General features: G+C 41.1%; 1 protein-coding gene and 1 long non-coding RNA gene across 2 annotated transcripts in view; one reads left to right on the plus strand and one right to left on the minus strand.

The window, feature by feature from the left end:
* LOC119088149 overlaps nucleotides 1-15106 on the minus strand; it is a 32487-nt gene extending 17381 nt beyond the window's left edge. The window contains exons 1-2 of the long non-coding RNA XR_005091734.1: nucleotides 15067-15106; nucleotides 4766-4877 (exon numbers count right to left, since the gene is read on the minus strand). This is a non-coding gene — a long non-coding RNA (uncharacterized LOC119088149). The remainder of the gene's footprint in view (nucleotides 1-4765; nucleotides 4878-15066) is intronic.
* Kcnmb2 (potassium calcium-activated channel subfamily M regulatory beta subunit 2) overlaps nucleotides 1-27604 on the plus strand; it is a 294634-nt gene that overhangs the window by 23160 nt on the left and 243870 nt on the right. The gene's annotated exons all lie outside the window — the stretch shown is intronic.

A 27604-nucleotide genomic window follows, 5' to 3' on the forward strand; every position in this document is an offset into this window, starting at 1 on the left:
GTGGCAGATGAATTGAGATTCAAAGAGGTCCTGGGATTTAGCCACCATCAAAGGAGCAAGCACCACAAAACCTGGACATGAAACCTTCTGAGAATCACACTCATGCCTGGGGCTCCCCCTCCCCCACCCCGACTCAGCACTGGGTCTCTGGGTGAGCTTCTTAGTTAGCAAAATGGCTGTATTTGTTCTGTGAGGATTAAAAAGAAAATCCATAAATTGTTTTTTAACTCTTGCAAGAAAAATGGGAAGAGTTTCAATTTCTTCTTCATTGCTATTACTACGTGGACCAGATTGAATTCTTGTATCTCTTAGGAATTCTTATGACTAGTGTGAAGTTTCCCATTTTAAATCAAGACAGTTTTAAAATGCCCATAGAATATATAGATATAAAATGTAATAATTCAGTTGCTATACTCGGTATGTTGTTTGAAATCCAGCAGAGAGAGAAAGGAGAGTCTTCAAGCCTAAACAAACAGCAAGGTGCAGCCTGCTAAAACATCTAAAGACTTATTTTAGGAAATTATGAGGCAGTGTAAACAGAGACAAGGCCAGTGAGGCTCCCCCAGCAGCTGCTCCAGCTCAGAGATGAATGGACAGATCATCTCTTTGGCCCTTTTCATTTCTGAATTTATCTCAGTTTTTGCCATCATTCTACCAAAGCTCCAAAAATGGTTAAAAAAATGATGTAATAGATCAGAGCTTTAGAATGTTATAAAAAGAATATTATAAAGAAATTTGTTTCAGTTTTCTTATGCTTCATCTAGAATGGGAGCATCTGAAATAATGAAGTAAATCTTGTTGAATTGGCTCTGTTTTAGTGGGCTTGTCACTACTTTTGCTGGCTACACGCAGCCAGTTGCTGTTTACTTTGTGTGGTTGAATGCCCGGCTCCCTAGCCCAGAGCTCCAGGGAAGGCAAAGACAATAGTCACTGTATTTTTGGACCAATGCACCCAGGTATCTTTCTTTTGTGTGCATCATACTCTTGGACCACCGTGGGAGAGGATAAAGGAAGAGAGGGAGCAGGGTGAGAACACACAGAATGGCGAGGGCAGTCCACCCTGCCTGTGAGCTGGAATCTAGACACCTGCATTTTGCACTTAGACCTTGGATTAGTGAGGTGATCATTGCCACACATGCAGAAGCTAAAGAGAGCAGCATTGGCTTGGTTATTTAAAAAATGGTCTAAAAGATGGAAACCGCAGCTAGTACAGTGTTTCGTCTCTGGACCTCTCTTGTAAGGTCAGAAGTGAGGGGATGCTTTTGATATAAAAAAGTAAGAAGTGATTGATTTTTTCTTCTTCTCTGAGTTTGATTTAGGCAGTTTTGATGATTCTCATATTTTAAAAATAGTATGATATTCATTTACAGGTCTCACATTCTGACTCAAAACACTGGCCTCTGGAGATTTTTCTCAGCCTTTGAAATTCTCAATTATTTTACTGTCAGAATTTTCTTCCGTTTGATAAATTTCTAAAAGAAATTCTGTCTAGACATGTACCCAGAGTTGGAAAAGAGACACAGGCACCCAAATGAGTCGAGAAAGAAAACCTTTTAATGGGTATCTTTGTCAACAGAGCTTTAGACATAGCAAGTATTAATTATTCAGAAATGTGCTGGGCTCTACTCTGATTTTACACACATAGTAATGGCCTCACAAACACCCAATAATGCCCTTGCTGTTAATTATTCAAACACTGTGCGAGTTTTTATTCTGATTTTACACACATGGGAATGGTCTCACAAACATGTGATAAAATCTTTAATTTTCCACAAGTTTTTCTTTCTTCATCCAAAAATTCGATCACAGAATTTTTGTGATGAGAAAGCACATACAAATTCAAACTGACAGCAATTCATGGGTCCCTGATATTCAATGATGCCCTGGGATACATCACTCACTTTACAAAATGATTATTAATGGCCTGACCACAAAACAGCTTAAGGACCATTTCATTTCAAATTATCCAGATTGTGAAGACATAGTAAGGTCTAATATTCTTTCCAGGAGAGAGAGAGAGAGAGAGAGAGAGAGAGAGAGAGAGAGAGAGAGAGAGAGAGAGAGAGAGAATTACAAAAAGAAAAAAATAGAGAAGAAAAAACAGTGAGCAAGAGAGAAATTTGGCAAAGAATTAGTGAGATTATTTCATGATTTCAGATCAACCAAAAATACTTTACACTTTCCAACTTTGTACCATTTATCTGAAGTCCTTTCTCTAAGGGGCTAATATGAAAGCTACAGCATTGTATTGGCAACAAGGCGAGTTAGAACCAGAGCAATTGACCACCAATCAGGAAGCCTGGGGCTGAGAACATCCTTGGGTGAACAGGAAACACTGATAATTAAAGGCAAGAGGCTCATGTCTGGAGAACACCTCTTACAAAGCAAACAGCTCCAAATTAAGCTGAAGCTAACATCCTGGTGAAGCCACTACCATCCACACCTTAACTCAGGCTTTTTCATCAAAGCCAGAGATTGCTTTGTGGGCAAGCCAGCTCCAAATCAAACTTAGCTGATTAGCCAGTGGGCAATCAAATCAATAAAGTGCATGCACTTCCAATGCAAAGGTAAGGTTTCTCTTCTTTAGGGTGTATTTGGATAATTGCCTCTGTTCACCAGTATGTTTAGAGATGCAGACTTCATTGGGATCAAATGATAACAAGTGTGAACATTAGCTAACAGTTTTGTATCCGGTATGGATCAGGAACGCATGAAATGATTTCTGTCCTCTCTTTTAAAAAGTCTTTGAAATAACTTGTTGGAGGGAGTGCTGTTCTATCCTCAGATGTGGACACAGAGACTTGAGCACAGTCACCTGCCCAAAAGAACACAGCTAACACATAGCACAACCAAGATGCAAACCCAGCACTGCCTGGCCTCGGAATCAGCTCCTGTCTCCATGGTACCTATCCCCTCATTAGGGACAGCTTTGTATCAGGCCCCAGATGGTCCTGGACACTGCAAAGCTCACAACAGAATGCCAATCTTCTGACACTAAAAACCACGCCATGAGTAGCCTCTGAGTCCCCTGAAATTCAAGGTCAGTGCCTGGTGCAGAGCAATGTTTGAAAATACACCTGTCCAATTGAATCCACAAATGCAGACTCTTTGTTCTAATAATTTATCTTCTCTCTCTGCTATGAAATTAAGTATGAATCCATAAAATTTAGTCATAAGGATAATGTTATTTGAGCAAGAGCAAGATGGCATTATGAATAATAGATTTCAATCTATTAAGCACAGAGCTACAGCAACCGTTTAACAGGATAATGCGAGGATTATTATAGAATCTAAAGAGATTACTGTAAGTGGCGCATGATCCCTCCCTATCAATCAAAGTAAAACAATGCAGAGGAATGGGCCTTCCTGTGTATTTGCTGCTGCATGAGAGCTCTGTGGAGCTGTGGGCTATGTCAGTTAGGACACAGGCTCTATTCTAAACAGCTCTATGATTCCCAGCAAAAGCTAATCCATTTGACCTTAAATGTCCTCCTGGCTGGAAATGGGGTGAGGTCAGATCAGAAAGTGTCTTCATCTGCCCAGATCAAAGACCAATCTGTAATAGGGCGGAAAATGGACTACATGTTCCCGCAACCAGAAATTCTCCCTTCACTTTTTGCCTTTAATTTTACATGTATGAGTGTTATGTTGTTGTACCATGTGAGAGCAAAGCCCACAGAATCTAGAAAAGGGAGTTGGATCCTCTGGAACTTGAATTATAGACAGTTGTGAGCTGCCATGTGGATTCTGGGAATCAAACTTAGGTCCTCTGAAAGAGCAGCCAGTGCTCTTAACCTCCGGGATGTCTTTCCAGTCCTTGGTTTCTCTTTTATGTATTTGATCCCCGTGTGTGTGTGTGTGTGTGTGTGTGTGTGTGTGTGTGTGTGTGTGTGTACATATTTTGCAAAAATGTTCCATGTCTGGATATTCAAACTATTTCTCATGGCAAAGCCCAGTAGGGAGAGAAGCCGGTAGCTTTTGAGCTCTGCTGTAGGGTACGTCCATGACACAGATGTGAAAGGCCAAAGGAACAGTACCAGGGACACTAGCAGAAAAGCACACGTGAACTGGAGTGACAGCTCAGTGTGTAAACACTTGCATTGCAAGTGTAATGCCTGCGTTTGACTTACCGCACCCACATAAAAAGCTAAGTGGGGGAGAGGAGAGTGGAAGATAGCTGGGCTTCACTGACCAGCCTGTCTAGCCTACTTGGAAAGTTTAGGACAATTGAGAGACTCTGTCACCAATAATGGCAAGTGGCAACTTAGGAACAATGCCTAATGTTGTCCTCTGGCCACTACATGCACAAACATACATGTACATGTGTATGTACAACATACACACACATACACACCTGCACACACATGCATATATACACAGACACACACATATACACATCCTATACACATGTACACACATGCAAACAGGCACACATACATGCACAAACAAATACATACATGCACACACACACACAAACACACACACATACACACACACATACACACACACATACACACTCAGCAAAACTACCATCTTTCCAGGACACCAGACTAGCCAAGACATGATTAAGAGCAAAGCAGTATCCATGGAATGAGTCAAAGAAACTTAGCCACTTTCTGAAATTTTCTCGTTAACACTTACAGTTTTAACGAATTTCCATGGAATTCAATTATTCATTTTGGTTTAGATAAGATCAAAGGTAAAATACTACTGCAAAGACTTTCCATAGTTACAATGAGAAAAGGCTCATGTATGCAAATGGTACCTCTAATATCACAGCTAACAGGCCAGCTCCATTTCTGGGCTCCATGTCTGCCTCTTTAGCAATCAGGTATTGTCTTAACTGATGTGTCCCCTCTGAATCTGGGTTTCTCTGTCTGTAAGAAAAGAAAATCGGCTTAAAACTTGTTGCCTAGCTCTAAAACAAGTGATCTCTTGTGATAGGAAGACTATGTTTTGCTGATTGTAATCATTCCTTGTCTTCTCCTGCAGATAGCCCCTGTGGAGTAGACAATCTGTTGTTGGCTGTACAACAGTGTGGTCACCCTATTGGTACAGCTAAGCCAGTGTTAACGTGTCTCATATATTTAAAGGAGAGAGATGGGCAAGTCCCCAGAGAGAGCATTCTGGGGATGAAGCAGTAGCTCAGGAAGCTAAGTGCTAATGGTAGAAGGTGGGGTGAGAGGAGAGAGAAGACCGGAGAGCCATAACCAAGAAAATGGAGCTTAGGGGATACCACGTTCCATTAATCCTTTCCTTGGCTTCTAATCGGACACTCTCAGGAAACCATATGCTCTTTGATGATGCTTGAGTGCAAGAGGACTTTTATTCTGAAGATAACTATGATAAATCTAGCCTCAGAGACTTCATGGAAGGAAAATGCATGGGAAGGAGAAGTGCTGTGATCAAGCAATCTAAACTTGTGGAATCAATTGCATAGCATCATAGCCCGAAGGAGCCCCCTCGCTGGGCTCAGGCCATCTGAAACCAGGGGTGATTGCACGCAGGGTCAATCCAGCATGTGACACTTGACACATTTCTAACTCAGACACATTTGAAGATCAAACAGAAAAGCTAGAACCGATGTGGTAGACAGGGCACTGGGAAGGACAGGCTCTCTAGAATGGCTTTAAGCTACTTCTGTTTTTTTTTTTTTTTTTTTTCCACTCAGAAAACAAATTTAAAAAGTCTATGCCAAGCAAAACACATCCAAGGACTAGATTCTTTGAAAGAGACATTAATGAATCAAAGGATGTTCAGGGGAGGTTGGCTAAGACATGAAGTCCCTCACAGCCCTGCAGGAGGTGGACCAACTGGGGTCTGAGAGTTGGAGGAAGTAGGGGAATGGGGTGGTCATGTTGAGGGTGTTTAAAGATTGTTACAGGGAAAGAGTCTCTTAAGGGCAGGGAAACAAAAATGAGACAGCCATTAAGAAAGAAATGAGTAAAATATTGTAAAGCACCCAGCACAGAGTAAGCATTCTAGAACTGCACATTAGATAAAACTGAAGGGGCTTTGTGGTCAGAGATGTCTGGAGATTAAATGAGTTGTCACAGTGCTGGCGATGGGAAGGGACAATCGTGACATGAGTAGGTAACAGTATTATGATGGACAGAGAACTCATCCAGCCTTGGAGTGTATCAAATCTAGGCCCAGGCAGTTCCTTGAGCTAGCTGCAAAACTTGGGTTCAGTTCCATGTACATCAAATACTAGAAGGTAAAGTCACCTTTCCTGTGCTAAATTGTCTTGCATATCAACTCCCTTTTGAAAAGACTCATCCCAGCCCTTGACAGAACAATTAAGCAATATTGTGGGTTAAGTCCTAATGAAAATAAAGTATAGAAAAGGTACGTGCAAGCCATAAAAGAGGGAAGTGTCATGGAGCCCTGCAGCAACATAGGCAAAATAAGGGAAAACATCCGAATTTAGGGTTTACAGGATGGGGTCATCACGCAGTGGGTGGGAGCACTTGCTGCACAAACAAGAAGAGCTGAGGTCAAATCCCAAGAATCCATGTGAATCGCTGTGCATGGTCACACATGTACCTGCCACCCCAGCACAGTAGGGGGCTGGACAGGAGGGCATCACCCACCCAGCTCCAGACTCAGTAAGAGTTCCTGTTGCAAGGGATTGAGGCAAAGAGTGACGGGACTGCTCAGGCAGATGTCCTCCTATGACAACCGCATGCACTCACAGCACACACACATGCAGATGCATACACACACAAACACATACACACAATATTCACACACACACATACTCATACACACATATACACTCACATTCACACACTTATACACATACACACTCACACACACACTCTCACATACACACACTCACTCACACACACTCTCTCACTCACACATACACATTTTAATTTTTTTTAAAGATGAATTCTTACAATGAGGTGATACATATGTGGCTTTAGGATTTATATATCTCCTGTTATCACATCACTACCTCTCCTTAGACCAAGCAGAGGTGGATACTTTAATTTCAGACCATTCAAACTAGATATCTATATATGAGACTCTAAAACCACAGAAATAAAGAATCCTAACAGAGGGGAAAGGGGTTCTAAAGCATGAAGATTCTGATTGCGGTGGTGGCATCTGTCACCAAAGAACAATGGCCAAGCTGAGACAGAAAGTGCAGTGCTGAGGTGGATCTGAGTATCACAGAGCTGGGACAACACGTGGAATCCACCCAGTCAAACGGGCATGAGGAGGGCCTCTCGCCACTGTGCTCTGCTCTGGGTAGAGCAGGGCGGTTGGGACAGGGAAAGGGTGGGAAGGAAGATGAATTAAGCAGACAGTTTGGTGCATCGGAGGGTTAGATAATTTGCCTGGGTCACCGCAGCTAATGCACATCTTAACTAACCTGAGAAAAAAGAAAATTAGGGTTATGTTTAGTGCACTCGCTCAGTTACCTTATGTGGATGGACTATATAAATTGGTAACTATTTTTGAGAAGTCATCCAGAAGAATCAATCAGAATTTTTAAAGACCAAAATGATTGCCTTAGCAATTCACTTTCTAGTCAGTGACTCTCAGAAATACTCTCTGTGTGTGCAGAAAGATCGTGTTCCATCTGCTTTACAGCAGCGTTATGACAATATTAAAAATTAAGAGCCAACCTAACCATTTTCTACAAAATAACTTAGAATGAATCTAAATTAGTCTGAAGGAAATAAAAATAGTGAAAAGTGTGAAATTAAATTTAGCCAAGTGTCTTGGAAATATTTTTCCTTTTCTTAAATTTCTATTACTGTCTGTTTTCTGTGAAAGGGATGGATTTCATGAGATTTTCACTCAAGTTTATCATGTTATACTTTTTGAGTGTGAACAAGGAAAATACAAAGTAGTGAGAATAGCTTTTAATTAACAAAATACATGTTAATATTACAAACTATTAATCTCTATGGAAAGACTAAAACACCGCATGGCAGGTACTTGATGCCACTAACTCGTACGAAGTAGGAGTAAGGGCCGGGTGGGAGAAACCTCTTTCCACTGCCTCCTCTTCCATTTTCATGAAACTATTTCAAAAAACTAAAACCCAAGACAGAAAGGCTCAATGCATCCTAAGTCACACAAACTGCCGCTGGCTCTTCCAGTTCACCCCGGTTTCTGGTGTGCAGCCTACTTTTGAGTTTGCAGTTTGGGAGTGCCCCCCCCCCAAATGAGCTCACTCTGTCAAGAGGGGGAAGTAAGGTATAGCAGAATCACCCCAGAAGAAAAGAGAGCTTTCCGAGGAAAATCAATGGCAGCATGGCTGGAGGCCACCACGGCAGCACACACTCCCGCCCAAGAGTAAATGTGCATCTCCAGATGCAAAGATGGCCTGTTCTCTTCTAAGCATCCTGTTTAGTGACCCAGACAGACACAGTAAAGTTCACACAGTTGTCATTGACAATACCACTTCCAAGTCCTCTAACATCGTGCCCATATTTCCAAAGTCAAACCACTGGTGTCTCCCCTGGCACATCACAAGCACTCTACAATGAGAATCACGCTCTCATAAATCATGGCCCCGTCCTGTGAGTCTCTCAACAAGCAAAAGAGTTGGGGCTTTGGAGATGCTACAATATTTAGTAACATTTCATTATAATTATTACTGAGGCCCAGAATCCTGAAACAAGGTAATCAGGATAGAGTAGAATATGATTATAAGAAACTCAAAAATATGCCCAAAGCCCTGAGAATACTGAAAATGGAAAAATTAAGCTAAGTGATAAAGAATTATCTCTTTGAAGCAGAGCAGATTCCCGCTGGTAGAGGGGAGGCAAAAATAAATTGAACCATTCAAAGACACTTAAAATCTTCTGAAGTCTTCCATTCTCTTACATACATTTTCCAAGCATATAGAAATAATAATATATGAAGTCTCTCAAATAAAAGCACCCAAGGCAAACATTTCAGTACCCTTTTCAATGTTATAAAGCAGTATTTTATCTAGCTAAAAGGCTAGATAAAATAATACTGAAAACACACAATTAAGAGAATTAATTCTCTGTTAGATAGAGCTACAGGTCTAAATATGAACTTAATCCATAGCTGCAGATATCAGTGCTCACTGCATCTAAACAGGCAGCATCTGGCTTCACCATACAAGGACACACATGCGTATCTGTGTACCACCTCTTGACAACTTCATTGTTAAGTTATGTATATGGGTGTTTTGCCTGCATGTATGTCTGTGCACCATGTGTGCCTCGTGCCTGTGGAGGCCAGAGAGGGTGTTGGATCCCCAGGAACTGAGTTGCAGACTGTTGTGGTCCACTATGTGAGTGCTGGAAACTGAACCCAGGTCCTCTGGAGAAGCATATAGTACTCTTCACCAAGGATCCATCTCTTCAGCCCCACCTGCTTGGAAATTTTAGCTCAAAGAAAACTTGCATGGGCTGTTACAAGAAAGTCACTGAGAAATATCCTCTGAAACCAAACCAAATCAAGTCAGACTATCCCTTCATAAACCAGATACATCCCATCTCCTTCCAGAAAATGCTTTTTTTTTTTTCCTATTTTGAACCCAAAGTCAGAGAGGTGTTGGTTGCATTTACATGCATGCTCCAGACTGAACCCAGAACTCTGCTTTGCCGCTGAATTACAATGCAGTCACTTTGGGGGTTTGTTTCTAAACAAGCAAGCATCAAGATCCATCCTTGTACTTTCCACTTAGGCAAATGTCTAAAACTCCGTGTGAATTTTATTCAGATGGGGATATTTTAACAAAACACCATTAAGAATATGTTTACAAAGCAAACTTTGCAAAATGTCTAGTCACATCCCACAGATTAGCCAGCTAATGGCTCCGGAGGAACCGTTACAGCAGAACACACTGGCGTGGCATGAATGAGAAGCTTTCACCTAGAGATCAACTCCCTATCTGTTACAGCTTCAGGTACTGAAGGTACATGATAATAAGTAATCACACGAACTAATAAGATGGTGTCCACCCTTCTGACCCTTTATGGAAGTGACTAAAGTAGTTCCCAACCTATACATTGCAATTCCATCAGAGACATCCTTGAGATAGCACAGACCTCCATTTTTTCATTTTCCTTTTTTTCTCTCAATATTTGAACAGAAACAGAAGGTCAACATAAGCAGAGTTTCTGAGCTTGCCCATGGGTGAATGCACAGCTGTATAGGGATGTACGTGTCTCAGCAGCTCACACAAGATAGTGTGCTAATAACTATTGCAGTGCGTGATCAAAATAGTTGCTGTGGATGTGCTCAGTTGGTAGAGTACTTCCCCAGCATGGGTGAAGTCCTGGGTTCAGTCCCCAGCCCTGCATAAAGCAGGCATGGTGGCATACTCCTCTAATGGCAACACTTGGAGACAATGTAATTAAAGTGGCTTACAGGCTGTGGTCCAGCTACTCCAACAATGGCTGCCACCTGATAGAAAGTCCAAGAATCCAGTAGTTGTTCAGTCCACAAGACTGGATGTCTCAGCTGCTCTTCAGCATGCACCAGAATCCCAAAGAACCAGGCTCTAATGCCAGTGAAGGGATGGACTTGCCAGGGACAGGGAGGGCAATCAGGCAGAGAGCAAGCATTCTTCTTCCATGTCTTTTCTGTAGGCTGCCACAGGAAGATGGCCCAGATCTAGGGTGAGTCTTGACCTCATCAATCCAGATTCAAGGTGTGTCTTCTGGCTTCAAATGATCTGAGCTTAAGATCCAAAAGTCCCTCACAGGAGAGCCCAGATGCTTGGGTTTTAGTTAATTCCAGATGTAGTAAAGTTGATGACCAAGAATAGCCATGGGAGCTACATTGTAAGATTGAGGCCAGCCTGGGTTACAAGAGACTCTGCCTCAAAATTCATTCATTTATCCACCCATTTAATTAAAAGAAAAATCAAAACGGGCTGGAAGATGCTCAGTGGTTAAGAGCACTGGTTGCTATTCCAGAGGACCAGAGTTTGATTCCCAGCAACCCCATGGCAACTCCTGTTTTAGGGGATCTGACACCCTCTTCTGGCCTCCATGAGCACTGCACAGACATGCATGCAGGCAAAACATTCATATACATTAAAAAACAACAACTCAAGAGAGGATTTATTTTAGCTCAGTTCTAGAAGTTTCGATTGTCATGACAGGGAAGGCATGACATGGATGGAAAGCATAATGCACAAGCTGTTCACATCACAACAGACCAAGAAGTCAAGGAAGTAGGCCAGGCTAGGGCCAGGGATAATCCTTAAGGCTCTGCCTCTAGTTATCTACTTCCTTCTGCCAATCCCACCTCTTAAAATCTCTACCACCTTCAAACTAGAACCACAAGCTGGGGGTCAATGCTGGAAACATGAGCCTGTGGACATTTCAGGTACCAACCATAACACCTGGATTTATTTATTAACCAATACCAACCTGTTCAATATTTCCTTGAGACCCAGAAACAAAGAAGTCCTGCGTAGCCAATAGGAAAGTCTAAAAGTGAGGCTTTACCAGAGCAGTGCGATGCCTCTCCAACGTTCTCTATCAGAGATCACCATGCAATGTCTTTGTCAGGCACATGGCCTCCTGGGGGGTCTGGGGTCACTACCATGGACACTTACTCAGTTTTCACAGAGACACAGAGGCCACATATTCCAAAGCCAAATCCACATAGAAGGGCAGAGCTACAGTTACCATTCTAATAATAAGGGGAACAAGAGAAAATACCAACGACAGGAGTAGCGCCAAGGAGGAGCATGAGGAGAAACACAGCAGACTAGCAGCAGCCAGGGCTGAGGGGTGGGAGGTGGGAGGTGGGAGTTGGGGGTGGAGGGGCGCTGTGGTTAGTCTTTGCAAAGTACACAGTCCATGCTCCTGATGAGGACACTGTGTTAGGAGTGGTGGCCGTGGAGTGACGGACTCAAGCCCAAATCCCAGCTCTAGCTCAATGTGTTTGTTATCCTGGCTAAGCTAAAGGGCTCTGCAAGGCCTCCGTTTACTGCTCTCTTTAATGGGTACTGTATGTCTTCCTCCATAAGAGTAGGTCTGAATGAAATGCTCAGTGTCAATGACTAAAACAAGGTCCACCTTATGGGACATACCATGTAGCTTTATTACTATTATTACCAAACTTTGCTTAAGAAAACGTGGAAATATATATACATTTAAACAATCTCTTTCAAACAATATAAAGTCAAAGAAGTGTGTCACTTAAAGAGGTTTTCTATTTTCTGAAGAAATCAACATCACTTCCACACTGTGCTTCCATGAATAGGGAGGCTTGGTTTATCACATAATATGTATTCTAGCACAGATGGGGGAGAAGAGAGGCAATCAAAGGCAGAAAGAAGAAATAATATTCTTTTCTCCGTTTCATCTGGGCCATGCCTCAGACTTCCCAAGCTGTGAAATAATGCTTGAAACAGGGCCAGTCACAATGCCACTGTTAGAGGAGCTAATCTTAGAAGGGCCAAGCAGATTAGGTCCTGGATCCCTGGTTACCCTCAGTGAGGAATAGGCCGGACACATAGAAGTTAGGATCAGATGGGCTTCTCAAATACTACAGCGGTGACTCGGAACTTCAACAAGTTTACCGGGCACAGCACAGAGTGAGGATTAACTGCTCTCTATTGGAAGTCTCTGTAGGGAGCAGTCTCGGGCTGTAAACTTTCTGGAGGAGGAAGCCATGGTTGCTGGACTTTGCACACACAGAGCAATGGTCCATAAACACTCATATTTGGACTCCCCAGAAAGCTTTGCCATTTCTCTTCTGGCCCATATGGTAACAGCTTTGCCATTTTGTCCCATGGGTTCCAGGCCTTGGGGTCCCCAGCATGGCTATGTCCGTGTCAGAATACACATTCACTCAGGGCTTCAGTCACTCAGGACTTTCTCTGATATCCACAGAAATGTACTTGTGGTTTTACACCTTTCTGCTCATCTACTTGACCTCACATACGAAATGTCTGCCTCCACGATACACACTGAAAAACAGCAGTTGTCTTAGCATCTTTCTGGTAGACGAGATTAAATGACTTGGCAGAACCATCTAAAGGGAGAAAGGATTTGTTCTAGTTCACACTTCGAGGGTACAGCCCATCATGGCAGACGGGTCAGGGCGGCGGGAACTCTCAATGGCTGGTGAGTCTCATTGCTTCCACAACCAGGCAGCAGAGAGTAACGGATATCAGTGCTCAGCTCACTGCTCGGCGTATGCCCTCCAGGATCCCAGTCCAAGGCACACTGCCATCCACATTTAGGGTGTGTCTTCCCACCTAGATTAACCTAATCCACATAGTCCCTCACACTAAAGACTTCTTTACTAAACAGTCCTCTAATGCCTGGAGGGTTGTCTTCTAGATCCTGTCAAGTTGATAATTAATGCTAACCAGCACACAGGTGATACTATGTCCACCCAATCTGCCAGAGAAAGGAGTATCTCTGACAGACTACAAGTCCTTCTGAGGAACTCCAGGCTATTGTCCAGGGAATATCAGTCCATTTAATAGTCACAACATTTAATAGCCAAGAAAGGGAACGGTGAAATGGACTGGATAGAGTAGTATAATGTCCAGGGTTTTAAGGATCACTACAGAACTAATAATGCACACTTGGCAGAACTGGAATATACAAAGGTGGTATTTGAGGGGTTGTTTCTTGTCTCTTGTTGGGCTGACCGACAGGTAGGGCAGAGGCAGGACCGGTCCAGCCAGTCTCTCCCTAGTGCTGAGTGGGATGGTGAGTGTTGATGGTCCAGACCTCCCCTGTCCACCGGAGAGAAGCACACTGAGCTGGGAGTCGTGTCAAAGCAGGAACTCATATTATTGCATCAGGAGTGGACTTATATAGGTTGGGGTGATGAGGAATGGAGTGAGGGTAGCAGGCCAATGAGATGATGCCGTCTCAGCAGTTACTAGGCAGAGGCGATTCTAGGTCAGGTTGAGCTGAGTCACTCATATGCAGAAGTCATGTCCGAAGACAGGTTGCCAAACTCGAGCTAGGCTCAGGAAGTTATACTGGGCCTCATGCCCGGGCCTTATGGGACCCAACAGTTTCTGATTGTTTTGCCTTTGTTTTAAGTAGTATTGGGCCTGACCAAAGCTTTTTACATGCTAACCAAGTGCTCTACCACTGAGATCGTTTTTTCTGACCTAGGTTTTCACTCTATATCCCAGTCTGGCCTTGGACTTGTAATCTTCCTGTCTATACTTCCTGAGTATTGGGATTATAGGCACATACCATCATGCAAGGCTCAGAGAAGTTTTTTAATATTAGACAGGAAAAGGAAGGAAGAAGAAAAAATAGAAAAGAAGAGAGGGATGGGGGAGGGGAGAAAGAAGGAAGCTGGGTCAAGATAATTGAGTTTCCGTATTACTCAGAACTTTTCTGAAATAAATGACAGAAATATAATTCAAATATATCCAAGCAAATGAGAAATATATTGGCTGATATAAATTGTGTCAACAGATACTTAGTCTTGGCACATAGCTAAGTCCAGCTAGTTAGTTTTTTTTTTTTTTCTCTTCTCACTTTGTGGCTCTTTTGATTTTGGAAGACCTACATTTTCCAGAAGATTGTCTTCCTATGGTAGGATGCATTCTAGGTAGCCATCAGAAGTTTCAGATTTGTGTTGACTTTGTCATCAAAAGGACAGAGAAATGATCTCGTCAAACATCCAAATGTCCACATTAACAGGGGTTTCAAGTGACCCTACTGAAATCTGATTGGCCTCAAGGGATCATAGTGATCAACCATGCCATCAGAACAGCATTCTGATTTTCTACCTTCATTCTACTCATGGAACTGTATCTGTGGGGATGTGACATCACAGAAGGGCCCTGGGATGGTGGTTGGTAATAGGGAGGTCAATTTTCAAAGTAAAAGGATACAGAAGAGACAAAATAGTATATGTCGCCTCCAATCCCCTATTGTAAGTTTCTATCATAGACTCTACTAGTCCCTCCTGACACCTAAGGCATGTTGTCCCAGTTGCTCACACACCCCAGGACTCAGGGATTAAACACCTGCTGTAGATGTAACCAATCGTCTTATTAAAATAAGAAACACAGAGCCAATGTAAAAGAGAAAGCCGAGAGGTCAGAGCTCAGAGATAAAAGCTTACCTCCTGCAGTGCTCCTAACTTCCCCGAGAGAGAGCTACTTCCTGTTTGTGTTTAAATAGTCTTTCTGTTCTGCCTTCTCATTGGTTGTAAACCCAACCACATGACTGCCTCATCACTGCCTGTAAGTACCGCCCTCCAGGTCTTAAAGGCATATGTCTCCAATGCTGGCTGTATCCCTGAACACACAGAAATCTACCTAGCTCTTCTAACCACCATGCTCTTGCTATGGCTCTAATAGCTCTGACCCCAGGGCAACTTTATTTATTAACATAAAATTAAAATCACATTTCAGTACAAATAAAATGTCACCATATTTCCCCTTTTCTATTTTAATAAAAAGAAAAAAGGCAAAAGGTTATAACTAACAAAAGAAAAACTATATACAAAAGTACAATAACTATATACAATATATACAAGTAACAAATACCTAAACGATGTCTAGTCCATTTGTATTTGACAAATCAGAGAAAATAATTCCCTTATCTATCCTGTTTTAGTAAGTCCAAAATGTATCTAATTCACTTTCTATCCTAATTAATCTTCAACTATAACTAACTAATCTTCAACTCCCTCAGAGACCCAAGAAGGAAATAATATTAGCTAACAAAAATAAAAACAGGAAGTGCACGCAAGCAACTTCCAAAAAATTTGTGAGTTGAAAGAAATAGCCAGCTGCCTGGACAGTCACCTGAGGTTTCTTCGCAGTGTTGGGGCATCATCTTCAGCCTATAGGCTTATCGTATCTGACAGACTCATTTGTGAAGTAGGTTGTACACAAGGTCAACAGTTCAACCTCACATTGGGTGAGAGCAGTCCATGTACCAGAAACACCTGAATTCCACTAGTGTCATGTCATGATTCAGGATTTTAAATTCTGGAAATTGTTGATGGTTTTTGAATTCAGCTGTCCATTCTTCTTGGCTGTGTATATATGGCTTCATCTCAGCATCCCCTTCTTCTCCACATCCCTCTATTAAATGCCAGTCTACTATTGAGAGGCGTGAGCTTTCAGTTGCTGTTCCATTGCACGCAGAAGCCATCGGCCACTGCCTGTTCAGCTGCCTTCTAAGAAAAGGGCACTGTACTTTTCCGGATTGTGAAGGCCACTTCAGGGATGGTGCCATATTGTCCTGGCCTCAGAAGATGCCTTCTGATAAAGCCATAACCACACTTGTTTTGGCAGGAATCGGTAGTCCTTTGTTTCGTGTTCTGTCTGTCCATTTTGTCCTGTTGATTTGAGGATACTTTGTTGTCCAGTGGCTAACTTTTGCCACAATGAAAGTTAACTCCATATGCAGTTTCTTCAATGCCCATATTTTCTCTGAAGTAGATTGGTACTGCCAGGAGCCGACATGTCTCAAAAAAGAAAAATTTCTAAGTTATTAAAACATTTTAAATGCCATATTCGGTAGATCTCTGAAGGGTTTGAAGATGACCTGTCTAAAATATATCTGCTCAATTTTTAAAACATATCTAATATGACTACAATTTCTATTGTAATGTCTAACTACTTTCATTTCTTTATATTCTAATAGTTGGTAATAATGTAAAGTATTTAAAACTAGTAATTGTCTTTTTCTTTTCTTTTCTTTCTTTTTTTTTAAACAAGAACCTTAAATCTAATCTCCTTTGCTTAGCCTTTTTCCTAACCCTTGACAACAACTTGTAACCAACCCCCTAAATAATGAAAATTATCCCAGACCCAAAACCCGTTAAAAAGAACCAAAAAAAACCACCTGCCCCACACCACCTCTTTGGGAATGTGGGCATCGTATTCTTAAAATTGCTTCCTGCTGGGTATGGGCGAAGTTATCGTTATCTTGAAAGAAAAATTTAGGTTAATTGTCAAATTCTAGGAAAGGTAACTATATCCTTCATTATTATCCAGTCTGTGTATAAAGCCAAAGTTCAGGGTTTATCTCAAGTCCTTATTCAAGTAGTCTTTGAGACTGGATCATCTCAGCTAGTCATCTCAAAATTGCTCTGAGCACCTTGTAGTTCAAAGCTGATCTGTAGATGATGTTTGTCAGCTTAGTGATATTATTATTGTCCACGTGGAATTGTTGTTGTTGTTGTGGGGCCCATCTTCTTCCTGGAGACTTCAGTTGATGTTAGGCCTGGCCATGATTTCCTGCAGAAAACTGATAAGAGACTCGAACACAAAGACATATATATGCAGCTAATTAAAGCCTTTTTCTAGAATTAGTTAGTACTCTATATGACCATTCATATCTTAACAAAGTTTAAAATGTATATATATATATTAATCTTGTAAATTTTGATATAAAATTTATACTTTAAGAAAAGTTTAAAGAATCAGAATAGAATCAAAGAGTTGAGATTAGTAATAGAATAGTCCTTAATTAATTTGGCTTTTGTCCTGTCCCATAGCAGAAAATGGCTCTTTTATTCTGGCATGATACAGGGAGTTTGCATTTTCCTTTTAACAACATGCCTGAGTTTAAAGAAGGAGAGAGCCATTCTCCAACTCCAAAGTCAGCTTTAAATTTTAATAGAACTGGTACTATTAGAAGACCAATAGTGTTAAATCTTTAGAGAAAAGCAGAAACAAACATTTAAGAAGACATAAAATTTTTTAGATAATATATACCCATACGCCATTTCACTCTGTTTCCTGGGATAGATGATTTTTCCTTTTCTTCAGTTGTCTCATTTGTCTTGTGTTCTTCAGATTCCTTAACCATCATTCTCCTAAAAGACAAAAACAAAAACCTTTCCCAAGACTAATTTTGGGATGTTCCTTTTTGGCAAGTTATTATCTGATTAAATGAAAAAACATGTGTTACTGGTACAAGTTAGTTTAAATTGGATGTTCATGCTGGTTGATGAATTATCACCTCCTCTAATTAAGAGGTTTCTCTTGTTCAAATCGAACCTTTATCAATTTTGATGGTACCCACAGCTTATCTTCTCCTGTAGAAACAAAAGCAAAACCTCATCCCAACGTAATGCATACCCTGGTTTCCATTCTGAGGTCAGCACATCCTTAAAGTATATAGGCTGATTTAATTCTGTAGTTTTTTCTATTATCCAATGTCTCTCTGCAGCTGTTGTTCCTTTCTCATTGGCATTCAGAAAATTCAAAGTTAATAGAGCATTATGCAGTCTATTTCTGGGGGTTTTTGTTACTCCTTTCTGTTTATTTAGCATATCCTTTAGAGTTCTGTTTGATCTTTCTATAACTGCTTGACCTGTAGGATTATGTGGTATACCTGTAATATGCTTTATTTTGTAATAAGCAAAAAACTGTTTCATTTTAACAGAGACATATGATGGAGCATTGTCAGCTATGATTTGTGCAGGTATACCCATGATGGCCATAACTTCTAGCAAATGAGTGATTACAGAATCAGCTTTTTCAGAACTCAAAGCAGTTGCCCATTGAAATCCTGAATAAGTATCAATGGTGTGGTGTACATATTTCAATTTTCCAAATTCTGCAAAGTGAAACACGTCCATCTGCCAGATTTCATTCCTCTGAGTACCCTTTGGGTTACATCCTGCTGGTAATGGCGTTTGATTATACAAGGAACAAGTAGGACATTTCTTTACTATTTCTTTGGCTTGTTGCCAGGTTATGGAAAAATCCTTTTTTAAACCTTTACTATTGACATGATGTTTTTTATGAAATTCTGAGGCCTCCAGCACATTTCCTATCAATAATTTATCAATGTCATCATTGCCTTGTGCTAAAGGGCCTGGCAGACCAGTATGAGATCGGATGTGAGTTATATATAAAGGATGACTCCTTTTCCTGATTGTATCTTGTAATTGAATAAATAGTGAAGTTAATTCTGAAGCATCAGGGATAAATTCTGCAGTCTCAATATGTAATACCACTCTTTCAGCATACTGAGAGTCAGTTACTATGTTGAGAGGTTCTGAAAAATCCATTAATACCAACAGAATAGCATACAATTCTGATTTTTGCACTGAATTATAAGGACTTTGAACCACTTTACTTAAATTTTCTGATTTGTAACCTGCCTTTCCTTGTTTGTTGGCATCTGTGTAAAATGTACGAACTCCAGATATGGGTTTTTGCCGTACAATTCGAGGCAAGATCCAATCAGCTCTCTTTATAAAATCAATTCTGTTGCTTTTGGGATATTTGCTGTTAATTTCTCCCAAAAAATTACTGCAAGCTCTTTGCCAAGGTTCACTTTCTGTCTATAATTTTTCAATGTCCTCCTTAGTTAAAGGTACGACAATTTCTGCTGGGTCTATGCCTGCTAATTGACGAAGTCTCAATTTTCCTTTCCAAATCAAGTCAGAGATTTTTTCCACATAAGTTTTTAATTTTTTATTTCGTTTATTTGGTAAAAATATCCATTCCAATATAATATCTTCCCTCTGCATTAATATTCCAGTAGGGAATGCCTAGAAGGTAAAATAACCAAAATGCAATCCAGCTTTGGATCAATACGATCCACATGCCCTTCATGTACTTTCTTTTCTACCAAGGCCAATTCTTTCTCAGCTTCAGGTGATAATTCTCTTGGACTATTTAAGTCCTTGTCACCTTCTAAGGTTTTGAACAAATTAGTCAGTTCATCATTTTTTACCCCAACAATAGTTCGTAGATGAGAAATATCTCCAAATAATCTTTGAAAGTCATTAAGAGTCTGTAGTCTATCTCTCCGAATTTGCACCTTTTGGGGTCTAATTTTTTGTAGCTCTATTTTATAGCCTAAATAATTAATAGAATCTCCTCTTTGTATCTTTTCGGGAGCAATTTGTAATCCCCAGCAAGGCAAAATTTTCTTTACTTCTTCAAACATTCTTTCTAAAGTATCTGCATTTGAGTCAGCTAGTAAAATATCGTCCATATAATGATAAATTATAGATTTAGGAAATTTTTTACGTATCACTTCCAATGGCTGTTGTACAAAATATTGGCACAGAGTTGGGCTATTTAACATTCCCTGTGGGAGGACCCTCCATTGAAATCTTTTAACTGGTTGAGAATTATTATAAGTAGGCACTGTGAAAGCAAATCTTTCTCTGTCTTTTTCTTGTAAGGGTATTGAAAAGAAACAGTCTTTTAAATCAATAACTATGAGAGGCCATCCTTTTGGTAACAGAGTAGGCAAAGGAATTCCAGATTGTAGAGAGCCCATCGGCTGAATTATTTTGTTAATTGCTCTAAGGTCTGTTACCATTCTCCATTTACCAGATTTCTTTTTAATAACAAATACAGAAGAATTCCAAGGGCTGGTTGACTGTTCAATATGCTGAGCATTTAGCTGTTCTTCTACCAGCTCTTCTAAAGCCTGGAGTTTCTCTGTTGTTAAAGGCCATTGCTGAACCCATACAGGCTTGTCTGTTAACCATTTTAAAGGTAGAGCTGTTGGTATTTTTGGAAGAGTATCAGTTGTTGTGCCCTTTTCTTGTATAATATGGATGGCTGGTGACCACTCAAAATAATGCCTTCTAATATTTCTCTCAGAAACATGTGCTAGTTTATGATTTGTTCCTGAGATTGGAGGGATTTTAATCTGAGTATTCCATTGTTGCAACAAGTCTCGTCCCCACAGGTTCATAGCTATGTTAGCCACATATGGTTTTAATTTTCCTCTCTGTCCTTCTGGACCTATACATTCCAGCCATCTTGCACTCTGTTTCACCTGAGATAGTGTCCCAATTCCTAACAGTTGAACGTTTACCTCCTGAAGAGGCCAAGCTGGATGCCAAAATTCTGGTGCAATTGTGGTAACGTCCGCACCTGTGTCTACCAGACCAGACAACAAAACACCATTTATTTTTATCTTTAATTTTGGTCTCTGTTCATTAATAGAAGTTTGCCAAAAAATTTTCTTTATGTTTTCTCCTGAATTTTCTATTCTCTTTGTTTCATCATCCTGACCAGCATGATTTATTCCAATAGTTATTTGGTTATTTAATCGCTCAGAGCAGGGATTTCCTCTACAGCTGCAGGAAAGGTTTGAACTGGTTTTGCTATGGGGGCCTGCATGAGGCCCCTCCGGGAGTTTCCCGAAAACTGAGGCAAAGGATTACCCTGTCTGTCCTTTGTTGATCTACATTCATTGGTCCAGTGTTTTCCCTTACCGCACCTTCTGCATACTCCAGAAGGAAGGGGCATTCTGTTGCCATTGTTCCTTGAAGAAACATTGCTTCTAGGAATGACCTGTTTACAGTCCCTTTTAAAATGTCCTTGCTTTCCACACCCAAAACATCTAACACTCCTCAAACCTTTTGAAATTACTTCTCCTACCCATGTATCATCATGCTCATCAACCTCAACATTAATTGTTTCTCTAATCCAATCTTCCAAAGGTGCAGATCTTGCCTTTAACGGCCTGATTATTCTTTTACATGCTGCATTCGCATTCTCAAATGCCAAAGCTTCAATTATTGCCTTACTAGCTTCTGATCCTGAGACCATTCTGTTTACTGCTGAAGCCAGTCTTTCTAAAAAATCTGTGAAAGATTCTTTTGGGCCTTGCATAACCTTTGTGAATGACTCAGGTTTTTTTCCTGGTTCCTCAACTCTGTCCCATGCATTCAAGGCTGCCATTCGACATAAAATTAGGGTTTGAACATCATATAAACATTGTGTTTGTATTGAAGCATATTGGCCTTCTCCAATAAGCTGATCCTGACAAACTTGTATTCCTTTATCCCTCCATTGTTTTTCTACGTTTCTAGCTTCCTCCTTAAACTACGTTAGAAATTGAAGTCTCTGGCTGGGTTCCAGAACAGCTTGTGCAAGGTCCCGCCAGTCCTGTGGTATAATCCTATTATATGTTGACCAAGAGTTTAACATTTGCTTTACATATGGGGAATGCATGCCATAAGATACTATTGCCTCCTTAAACCTTTTAAAATCCATCAGTTCAATTGGAGCCCAAATATTTTGTGTAGCCATTTGATCAGGCATCTGCTGTACGGTTACAGGATAAATTAAGGGTGACTGTGTGAAAACAGGCTTTCTTTCTGTAACCTTATGATGCAAACTTGAACCAACTTCCCTGTTAATTTCTTCTGTCTGAATTTTTACAGGTTTAACAGGTTTTTCTAAAGCTGTTATCCTGGCACTTAAATCGACTATCTTTTTAAATAGTAAAATGAGAATAAGCATGGTGATAAACTGCATAATTCCCATAATACTAATCTTTTCATATAGTTGTTCCATTGTCAGACTGCCTAAAATTTCAAACAAAACCCAATTTTCTTCCAATGTACACAGGAAACCCATTTTTTTTTAAATGTGGAAAAAATTTGTCGTTTAAATAGTTTCCTTTATGACTTACCAAATCTGCGTAGAACAGTAGAAATCCGAGCGAATTTCAAAACAGCCACCTAGTGTCCTAGGTGTGAATCCAGAGAGAGAGAGAGAGACAGAGAGAGACAGAGAGAGAGAGAGCAAAAGCGAAAGCAAAAGTGAAAGTGAAATTGAAAGCGTAGCTGGCTAAAGCTTAAATCCAGCCACTTGTTCCCTCTTGGGCCGAGTCAAGGCTTGGCTTTACAGGCAGGGGCCCTGTTTAGCAGGGCAGGCCTGAGTTGTTTGTAGCACTGGCTTTAAACAAGCAGCTCACAGTCCGGCCTGAGGCCAAGCAGACCTGGGCCGGGGCTAGGGAGCTGGCTGCTCCAGCTAGGGAGCCGGCCCCAAGCAGTTTTTAATGGATTCTTGTCACGTTGGGCGCCAGATGTAGATGTAACCAATCGTCTTATTAAAATAAGAAACACAGAGCCAATGTAAAAGAGAAAGCCGAGAGGTCAGAGCTCAGAGATAAAATCTTACCTCCTGCAGTGCTCCTAACTTCCCCGAGAGAGCTACTTCCTGTTTGTGTTTAAATAGTCTTTCTGTTCTGCCTTCTCATTGGTTGTAAACCCAACCACATGACTGCCTCATCACTGCCTGTAAGTACCGCCCTCCAGGTCTTAAAGGCATATGTCTCCAATGCTGGCTGTATCCCTGAACACACAGAAATCTACCTAGCTCTTCTAACCACCACGCTCTTGCTATGGCTCTAATAGCTCTGACCCCAGGGCAACTTTATTTATTAACATAAAATTAAAATCACATTTCAGTACAAATAAAATATCACCATAACCTGCAGAGGAAGAGGATATTTTCTCTCAACATTGTGCACGAAACACGGTGCACACACATTTAAAATAATAACTTACACAAAACCACCTTTTGTAAACTGTCAAAAGAAGCCATGTGAGTGTAAATATTTACAGAAATAGAGTGAGTTGTCTTTGACCTTCTTCAAGTTTGAAAACATCGCACTGCCCCCAAATGCAGCTATCCTAGAAGTGACAAGGGCTGCTTCCAGTCAAGGCTTCAGCCCCGCATCCTTCATGCCTTCACATTGCTTTCTTTCTCTCCTGACTCGCATTACAAAGAGCTGAAGATAAAACTTTAAAATTCCCAGCATTGCCTTAGAACAGAGCTCCTGACCTCCTGGTGGAACCCCTCCCCACCGCGCTGCCTGCTGCAACAGACCAGGGGAGAGGCCATGTCAGGTGCCATCTGATGTTCTCTGCCGTGACTGCCCCATAGAGGACGTTCTTTTTTCCACTCAGGACAAAGCGATCCACGTCACTGACTCCAGAGACTTCAGGGCTCCTTGCAATCAGTTCAGCCTTTCACTCGTTTGCCTAGAATTCCATTTCTAAGCCACTTCTCAAGATTTTCCTCTTATCATGGGTTTGCAGTTACATCAGAGGAAGAAGTAATTAGCAAATAACAAAATTAAAAGGAAGATGGTGTTTTCATGCTTGTTTCTTATCACTCACAGTGCCCTGCAGTCAAAAATTGCCCCTTCAAATGTCTTTTACTTAGTCTGAAAAATGGCATTGTAAGCAAACAAAATGTGAGTATATTTGAGGCCAGATAAGAGTAAAGGTTGTATTATGAAAAGGAGCACTACAACAATAGCAATTCCTTTCCACGCTCTCCCCAGAGTGGCCAGTGGAATTACAGTGCCATTTCACACCTGTGAAAGTTAGTTCCTTTGTTAATAACTCAGCTTGACCAAGACTTCTCGTCCAGAGTCACCACATAGTTGTCACCCGCTGTTGCAAGAGAGAAAGGAAACCTGAATGCTTGATTCTAGAGCAAAGAGGAAGTGGAAAATGAGGGAAGCTGGAAGCTACCACAGCATAGGTCACAAAAATGTAACAGAAAACATGAAGCGTTCTACTTCACAAAGACAGAACCAGTGGGGTCTGGTAAGAAGAAAATGAGCTTTGGCCAAGAATGTGAGTTCCTGATGTACCTTGCATTGTGCCACACAGGATGAAACTCAGGTCCTTGTGTACATGAGGCAAGCACTCTTCTCCTGAGCTCCTTCCCAGCCTTACTCATAAGTTGTACTAAAGTCTATCTGCATTGCCTCAGAGAGCATAACCATCCAACCGAGCTATGACACTCAAATTACATTTTTATCACTTTGTCAATTGGGAAACTGAGATCCAGACTTTGAAGTGGTTTTCCCAGGAGAGCAAGGCTAACCATCTTCTGATTCAAGTATTGTGTTCTATTTCCTCCCATAAATTAACCATGCTCTTACAAAATGCTAGAATGCAACATGGCCTTTAAAAGGAATCCCGAGTTCATTTTACTGATTTTGTTTTCCCCTGCCCCATTTCTACACGCTCCACTTGTAATTTTACTCCTCAGCCACTTTGTAGCTCAGCCTCATGTGGAATGTGAAGGCATCTAACTGAGGATCCAAATTATGTTTGTGAAATAAAGTAACCAAAGTCATCTCTTAGGTTGGTTGGTTAACAGTGGTTATAAGAATTGACAAGCATGCCATTCAGTGAGCCTACAGTAAGACACACTGATCTAACACACTTCTACCATGGCTTTTCAAAATGAGAGGGAACTAATGAAGGGTTTTGTTGGTGAATAAGCTGAAAGACTTCAATCAGCTTGCAACTCAATCATAAAGACAATGAAGATCCAACCTCCACATCAGCATATCTCACCTTTCCAGTTCATCTAACCAGAAGGAGGAGGGATCCAGGCCTCTGGTCCTCATCCCCATAAATACTTATCCCAAGGTCATTACTTCAACCATCCTTAGAGTATAAACAGGTTGTTCTCAAGCTGTGGGTCGCAACCCCTTTGGGAGGGTCAAGAACCCTTTCACAGCGGTCAACGAAGACCATCAGAAAACACAGATATTTACGTGACAATTCATAACAGTAGCAAAATGACAGTTATGAAGTAGTAATGAAAATAATTTTATGGTTGGGGATCATCACAACATGAGGAACTGTATTAAATGGTTGCAGCATTAGGAAGCTTGAGGATCACTGGTATAGACCAGTAATTTCAATTCAGGACATTGGACAGCGCATGGCTTATTGAAAACTAGAGAGCCATCTGCTGGCCAGGAGTCTATGCAAGCTTAGTCCAACTACACATACTGGGATCCCAAGACAAAAAGGAAAAAGAAAAATCTCTGTGAGTCTCTTATTCTGACAACATTTTTTCTAATAATAAGGAGATCTAAAGAAACTCACTTCAGTATCTTTCAAAGACCCAGCAGTCAATGCTGCTGAGGTATCCTCCCAGGCATAAATCCTCCGAGAATTTAATGAAAGCAGAAGAAATATTTGTAAGATAAACTCTGGAGATGTACTTTTTGTCTCACAGAAATAATTTTGTAACTAGTTGATCCAGTTAATAAAGGATATTATTGCACAAAGTGCTCCTTTCCCTATAGTAAACTAAGTTATATACCACACACACAAACATGTGCACAAGGGTTCCATATACACACTTTACACAACACTCATACAAGCATGTGCACAAGTGCCCCATACACACACTTTACACTGAACAGTCTCATTCTTTTTCACGTATACAAGTTCTACAGTTATCTGTAACACAAATCTTAAAAGGCCTTATTAGTAGAAAACCCATAGCCAGATATTGGGGTGAAAGGTAAAAGATCAGAGAAACAGATCAAGTCACAGCCAACCTCTCTTCATCAACTCCTCAGCTGATCCTATTTCCATGAATCCTCAGATTGAAAGCCTCTGAGTCCTTGCCCCTGGGGGTCTCAGTTAAACTGCTGCTAAAAAGCCTCTAGCTCCTGGTCCTCGTGTCTTATATACCTTTCTGCTTCCTGCCATCACTTCCTGGGATTAAAGGCATGTGTCCTTCCCAAGCAAAAACATGAGATTTCAAGTGTTGGGATTAAACATGTGTGCCACCATGCCTGGCTCTGTTCCTAGTGTGGCCTTGAACTCACAGAGATCCAGATGGATCTCTGCCTCCCAAGTGATAGGATTAAAGGCATGTGTGCCACCACTGTCTGGCCTCCTTGTCTAATCTAGTGGCTGGCTCTGTCCTCTGATCCCCAGATAAGTTTTATTTATTATAGCACAAATAAAATATCACCACAGTTATCCCTGAAAATTGATTGTTTTCTTGAAGAAATGATCACCGTATAACACCCAGAATGGTAAGTTTTTAAATCTGAAATATAAACTCTTTCATTCACAGAACAATTTAGAATGGAAAATAGATGAGGTGGGAGAAAGCCTGGGGATAGCAACATGGTTCTCAGCAGGCATGTGTGTGGTTGGAGCACTCTGGAGAGAGACTCTCTAGTAAGGCTGTGTTTTATGGATTCTTACTGTTGGCTTTCTTCAGGGATGCCTTGACTTTGAAAGAATGCATGCATTAAGATTCTCTGTGCTTAAGATACTGTCTTGCATAGACTCTTACAGTGACAATTTGAAATGTGCACAGAGAAATGGTTCAGTTGTTAAGGCACTTGCCACCCAAACATGAAAACCTGAGTTCAATTCCTGCCAGAACTCAAAGAGCCTGAATCAGTGCTGCGAAGGCAGGGACAGAAGTATTCCTGGGGCTTTCTAAGTGAATCAGAAAGCTTCAGGTTTAGTGATGAGACCCCGTTTCAAAACAAATGTGAAAACAATTTAAGAGGACAACTGATGTCAACCTCTGACCTCCTCACTCACACCACACATGTGCACCTGCACACACACACACACACACACACACACACACACACACACACACTTGAGGTGCTTTAAAGAGACTCGGAGAAATCAATTACTTTTTGAAGTCATGTGATGTTTTGTAGCTGAATTGGTTCTCCTATCTAGCATCTGTGACTCAAGTTCTGCTCTACACCATTCCATGCCTGTAGCAGAGGAATCCAGCATGCTTGCCCCACCCAGGCAGTGATGATCCTCTTGTTCTCTGTGCTCCCAAACTCTGTGGTGCCTCTGCATCTTCTTCCTCCCTTCTTCCTGCCAGTGTGGACTGGAGCTATGGATACACAAATTGGCAGGTAGGCATGGTATGCCGTCTGGGGTGGTACTTGTGTTGTTTTGGTGTGAGATAGGATTTTTCTCTGTAGCCCAGGCTGGTCTTGAACTCTCAGCCTTGTCTCAGCTTCCCAAGGGATAGGATTAACGTCATATACCACCATGCTCAGCTCTGGAGTGCTATTTAATGTACGCATTTCACTTGCTTTAGACAGTAATGTTTAATTTC

Source organism: Peromyscus leucopus, chromosome 6, assembly GCF_004664715.2.
Source record: "Peromyscus leucopus breed LL Stock chromosome 6, UCI_PerLeu_2.1, whole genome shotgun sequence".
NCBI classification, from domain to species: Eukaryota; Metazoa; Chordata; class Mammalia; order Rodentia; family Cricetidae; genus Peromyscus; species Peromyscus leucopus.